Source organism: Triticum dicoccoides, chromosome 6A (assembly GCF_002162155.2).
Source record: "Triticum dicoccoides isolate Atlit2015 ecotype Zavitan chromosome 6A, WEW_v2.0, whole genome shotgun sequence".
Taxonomy (NCBI): Eukaryota; Viridiplantae; Streptophyta; class Magnoliopsida; order Poales; family Poaceae; genus Triticum; species Triticum dicoccoides.
The window spans coordinates 632563091-632569767 of record NC_041390.1 but is presented as its reverse complement, the minus strand read 5'-3'; positions in this window follow the sequence as shown (position 1 = coordinate 632569767).

Genomic DNA, 6677 nt, shown 5'->3' with positions numbered 1-6677 from the left:
GTAGGCGAGGATGCACGGTGGCACGATGCCATCGTGCCGGGTGACGCGGCGGATGAAGAACGGGTTGAGGATGTCGCGACGGAGGAGCTTGCGTAATGCGGCGCAGCGAATGAGGGTGCGGAAGTCAGAGCGCGCGGCGATCTCGAGCAGGAGATCTGCCGAGAGCGTCCACTCGATCGCCGTCGGCCTGCAAGCCATGGCGTTTTTCTTTGCCGACTAGGCTAATTTAATTAATCTGATGTGCGTACAATGATACTATGTAAGGTAGCGCGCAAGTAAACGAGGGGCCATCGAAACCACAAGTCTTGGCCGTGTAGGACTATGATTCCAACGAGCGCGTGGACTATGATTTGTTTTTTGTAACGTATACTCGGCTGAAAAAGAGTCTTTGTAAGGACTTTTACAATTTTTTCTTCAAAAAGGGATATATCTCCGGCCTCTGCATCTGAACGATACATCCAGCCATTTTATTAATTATTCATAAAAACCTTACAAAGTACTAATACATTACTATGCCCGAAGCCACCATCTTGGCAACACACATGTGGCTACTCCTGTCCACTTTATGAAGGGGTGCCAAATGTCCGAGCCTAATATCAAACAGACATCGCACCAAATCCTAACACTAAAGCCGGATGCCCCAACAAAGCCACAATGCCGGAACTGGGTCATACACCAGTCTGGCTCTCATAGGCCGCCGCCACCTCCAACCGCTGATCCATCTCCAGAGCAGGTACCGACGCAGCAACCTTGCCAAGCCTGCCGTCGACGCCACCATGGCGTCAGACAACGCCACCATCCTGGGTGTGTCCATGCACACGCGCCCATCATCGAAACTCCGCAGCGCCATGCCGCCGTGATCTGTCGTCAGTCTTGCGGTAGATGTAACACCGCTCCTCCTTTTGTCACTGGGAGACTCAGATCTAGGGTTTCCTCCGGAGCATCTCGAGCATGTGGACGCAAACTGCAATGACGATGCCTCGACAAGGAAACGACATCAAAGACACCGCCATCGTCCGCCAATGACAATGTACTCACGGAGAGTCTCTTTCTGTTTCTACACACAGTGCTGCAACTCGGCCAGTCCACCTGCTCTCTTGTATGTGCCTTCAAAAGTTTTAACGAACACTCTCGCCAAATCGTCCCAGCAGAATATGCTACCCGACGGGAGCTGTGTTAGCCAGGCCCGAGCGGACCCCTCGAGCATCAGTGGCAAGTGTTTCATGGCTGCCGTTGTTGTTGCCTCTCCGCCGATCTGGACCGCCACTTGGTAATCCTCCAGCCAAATCTTAGGCTTGGACTCACCAGTGAACTTGCTGATCCCCGTGGCTAATCTGAAGTTTTTGGGAATCTCTGCCGCCCGTATGTAACGGCTGAAGCACTCGGGGCCCGATGTTACGGAACCACTCGGGATGTCATGATCTTGGCCTTCTCGCAGGGCACGGCCCCTGTCGACCAAGCTTTGAGCGAGAACGGATCTCGCGTTGAACAGAGGGTCTTGAATGTCCGTCGTATGACGAGTGGGACTCGGCCTACGATCGCCGCCGTGTGTCCGCCTGTCGTCATAGGGCTGACGCCCGTACACACCATCTCGCGGTGGGCGCATCAGGGTGCGATCATAGTCGTCGTGACGCCGGAGCGACCCAACTCCATCACGCCTCCGATGCTCATAGTGATTTCTTGAGGAGGAAGTGGTCGGACGCCTACCGGAGCCGAGTGGGCTATGAGCCGACTGGACGGTATCCACGCGCACTAATGCGCTTTGGATCCGATCTCTGGACTGGGACACTGCCGTGTTCTACGACAACACCGACTTTAGGAGCGCCTGGATCTGCCGAATCCCCTCCCCTACTGTAGAGCCGGAGGGCTGGATGGAATACACGATCTGAGTGGCGGCTGCCAGATTTTGTAATGGAGTAATGAGTACTTGATACTTATGAGGTTGGTCACTCGAGAAGAGCCATCACTTATCCCGACTCGAACTGGGTTAATGGCGCTCGCGTTCGTCCAGCTCTCTCTGAAGCCGCTCAAGGCGATCGCGCTCGGCCATGGTGGCCAGACGCGTTGACTCCATGGCCAACGCCTCGGGTGTCGTCCCAGTGATAGGGGTGCTCATGAGCTGTTCGTTCCTGCGGTGGATCTCGTCCCGCTGTTCTCGGGTGAGAGCCTGGGGAACGTACGACTCGTGGCCCAGAATGTCGCCGCCGGTGTTGACGTGAGACGCACTCGCACGGTCGTCCTTGGGTTCCATGTATCCAGGGGGCACGCGATGCTCAGAGTTGTTTGCCATGAGAATCTGGGCGGACGACTCGATGCTTTCGGACTCGGACTCCTCAGAGGAATCGCCGAGTGATCCATCGGAGAGGTCGAGGGCGGGCTCGTCAAACTCGAGAGCCACCACATGTTCCGCCGTGGCCTGAGTGGCCATGGCGTGCTTGATCCAACATTGCAGCCGTGAATTCCCGGAGCGCTTGCAACGGCGTGTGATGGTAGGGCGAGCAGCCACTTGGTGCGGGGCCCAGGGCTGTCTGAGAAGGACTCCGTAGGAGGAAGCATGGTGCGTCGCTCCACGGGCGGGCAGTGCCTCCACGTCAAGCGGGGCCTCGCGAAGCCACGCTGAGTCATCGGTGATGAAAGAGAGTGCCCCGAAATAGATTTCGCTGCCGACTGGCATGTTGATTAAGAATTCCACCTACGCCGTGAAATTTTTGCTCGCCTAGCCCCACGATGGACACCAACTGTCGGGGTCGCGATCCTGACAATAAGTACTAGATGTACGAATAAGAGGGGCAGAGCCTAGCTACAGTGCAGGTGTAACACTCGGTGTTTAACGAGTTCATACCCCTCACTCGGTGGAGGTAAAAGACCTACACCTCGTGCCCTGAGGTTTGCTTTGGGTGCGGCTTATATATAGTGCGCCATAGCCCCATGCCTCCCATGCCGCCGAGGCATTTAATGATACTGAATGGGTCAGTTACTAGTATAATGAGCCACTACTACGGCAGTTACAGGTAACGGTAGCTATGACTCTACTCAATGGACGACTTAGGATTCCTCGATCGTTGCAGCTCCCACAACGTCCTCCTGCCTTCTATGTCCGAGTGGTGGTCCATCAGCCGAGTGACGTGCGGTCGTTCGAGTGTCGTCGAGCTGTCCGAGTGGACTTCATGATGTAAGCATCCGAATGTTGGCATGGTCCAAGGACCTACCTATGATGGTGATGGGCCCCATGTGGGTCCCCAGATATGGGTCCTTGACCCTACCTGTAATAGGTGACCACATCAGGTGGCAGATGAACTCGAGGGGGCTACCAAGGAGGCGCACCGCATCGCCGCCAAATGCCTACGTGTCCATTGACACTGTGATCTGGAGCCTCCTCCACCACTATGTCCATGGTGTCCTTGGCATTGGCCACTACTGTGTCGCGGCCCTCCATTGTGAGGAGCCTCAGCCCATCTCGGACATTGCCACCGTACCCCTGCGCGCCAACTGCGGCCTTCTGGTCAATGTTTGTCGTGCACTCGAACTCTTACTAGGCTCCGAGCCGTCCAAGGAGGTGATGCGCTCCTCCTCGTTGTGAGACCCACAATAGAAGAATCCTAACGCCTACTATACATGTTGGTTTGTGATAATCCCCAAGTGCAGGGAATCATCGTAGCAATTTCCAAAGGTGGAAGTGATAAGCATGAAGTGTCGAACCCACAAGGAGCTAAAGGCAAGATCAATATTCTCTCAAGTCCTATCTGCCACTGATACAACTCTACATACACCGAACGTTTGCTTCCAACTAGAAACGAGAAATAAAACTACGTTGTGGGTATGAAAAGGATAACTTTATATGATATCGAAGAGCTAAAATATAAAAGTTGGTGTTGTTATCATAAATTTAGAATATATTAACTAATATTATAAATAGCGAGTGTGGAATAATGATGGGCCGGTGTGCGGAATAATCCTAGGCAATTGTTAACAAGACCGGTAATCACTATTGTAATTTCATATGAGCGAGATGCATAAGCTAACATACTTTCTCTTTTTGGATCATATGAACTTATGATTGGAACTCTAGCAAGCATCCGCAACTACTAAAGATCATTAAGGTAAAACCCAACCATAGCATTAACATATCAAGTCCCCTTTATTCCCATACGCCGTGACCCACTTATCCGTGTTTATGCTTCTATCACTCAAGCAACACAGCCAATAAATAAACCATGGACATATTGCAACACCCTACAGTGGGAATCCCTCACGGTTGCGTGACACGGAGGGCACAATAGGACAGCACCAAAAAAATCATACAACTCATCCCAATCTAGATCATCAATCAACCCAAAGACAAAAGATATCTACTCAAAACATCATAAGATGGCAACACATCATTGGATCATAATATGTGGCATAAAGCACCATGTTCAAGTAGGGATTACAGCGGGGTGCGGGCGAGTGGACCGTCTGAAAGAGATGAGGATGGTGATGTTGATGAAGACGATCACCGCGGCGATGATCCCCTCCCGATGGCACTCCGGCACCACCGGGAAAGAGGAGGAGAAGTTCTCCCCCTGGTGCTTCCTCCTCTATGGCCTCCCCCCTGGATGGGGAGAGGTTCCCCCTCTGGTCATTGGCCTTCATGGCGATGATGGCCCCTCCGAGATCCTTCCCCATGGCCTCCGGTGATGATGGCCCCCTCCGGCAGGGTGCCAGAGAGGGCCTAGATTGATTTCTCGTGGCTACAGAGGCTTGCGGTGGCGGAATTTCCAATCTAGATTATTTTCTGGAGGTTTGGGTATTTATAGAAGAGGTTGGCGTCGAGGACAAGTCAAGGGGCCCCACAGGAAGTCCACGAGGCACAGGGGCGCGCCCCAGGGGGTGGGCCCCCCACCCTCATGGAGCCCACGGGACTCCCCTCCGTTAGATTTTTGTTCCAGTATTTTTTATATTTTCTCAAAAAAATCTCCGTTGATTTTTAGCATATTCCGAGAACTTTTATTTCTGCAGAAAAACAACACCACAGTAGTTCTGCTGAAAACAACGTCAGTCCGGGTAAGTTCTAATCAAATCATATCAAAATCATATAAACCTATTGTAAACATGGCATGAATACTTCATAAATTATAGATACGTTGGAGACGTATCAGTTTGTCGACATCCAGTTAGCGGCCAGCAATGGAGCCGTGGGTTGTGATGGCTTTCTCGCGTGCCGTCGGAGCTAGAGCATGTTTGCTCGGACGTGGACGTTCACATTGCTGTGCGATGTTGTTCCACTCCCAAGGAGCCATCGAGGCCACCTACGGATGCACCGCCGTTATCTCAAAAAAGTACGCACAACGGCTGCACCTGTCTCTGAAGGGTTAACATACGCCCTCCTCCCTCCCACGCCTCTCCATCTCTAGTGTTCTACTCCTTCATCGAATCTGCTCTGCTCATCTCGCCGTGGTAGCCAAGCACAACAGCCAGGGGCCTGAGAAGTTAAGGATGACAGATCGGTCACTAGGCCCGCATTCTGGTCCATGCACGTGCAGGTCGCACAGATGGAGGAGCACATGCGTCACCTCAATGGCATGCCGCACTGTACCATCATCCAGGACCTCACCGACAAGTTCAACGCCTCCACCGAGCGCTCCGACAAGATTCATGTTTAGTACAAGTAGGTATTATGGTTTCCCTTCCCGCTGCCAAAGATCCTCGTCCGCCCTATTTCCTTATTGTGATCTATACTTGTGAGGTTGTGGGTTGTCGCAGGTGTGGACCTGGTTCCATAACCGAAAGTACTTGCAGCAGCAGTCCAAGACTCCCAGGGGCGCGCGGCCACTGACGCAAGGGAAGTTGCAACGGAAGTTCCGGTTGTTGAGCCAACTCCGCACCTGCACCAACCCACAAACCCACATGTATACATCGCAATATGGAAATAGGGCAGACGGGGATCTTGGACAACAGGAAGGGAAACTGTACTACCTGCTTGTAGTGGACAGGAATCTTACCAGAGATATCGGCGGATGAGTTGAACTTGTCAGTGAGGTCCTGGATGATGGTATGGTGTGGCATGCCGTTGAGGTCATGCAGGTGCTCCTCCGTCTGCGCGACCTCCTCATGCGTGAAGTAGAACATGGGCGTCGGCGGCTGCCCCATCATCCTTAACTTCTCCGGCTCTGGTTGCTGCGCCTAGCTAGCACGGTGAGATGAGTGAAGCAGATTCGATTGAGAAGTAGAAGACTGGAGATGGAGGGGTGGGAGAGAGGAGGGTGTACGTTACCACTTCAGAGAGAACTACGCCCTCTAGCCTCTAGGAGCTGTCGAGGGCAGGGTAGTGGTATCTCTACTTATACTTATAAAAGAGAGAACTTTAATTCTCTTAAAGCCACACCGCAAAGTGTACACGGGATAACCAGGTTCTTCCCAGTCTAATCCATCTAACGAAATCTAAGAGTCCATATTATTTTGATGGTCCACCTCCTGGTCGAACGGCTCACGATCAACTACATTGCATGGATACTTGGATATGCATCGGATACACGATACGGGGAAACACCCGATACACCATTTTTCTAAAAACTAGGATAGAGATACATTCGTGTATATGTATATATTATTAAAAATATGAAAATAACGAGTTTTTGATATGAAGCATACTTTTTGTATTTATGGGGAAGAGAGATCCGAGAACGGGAGGGAGATGA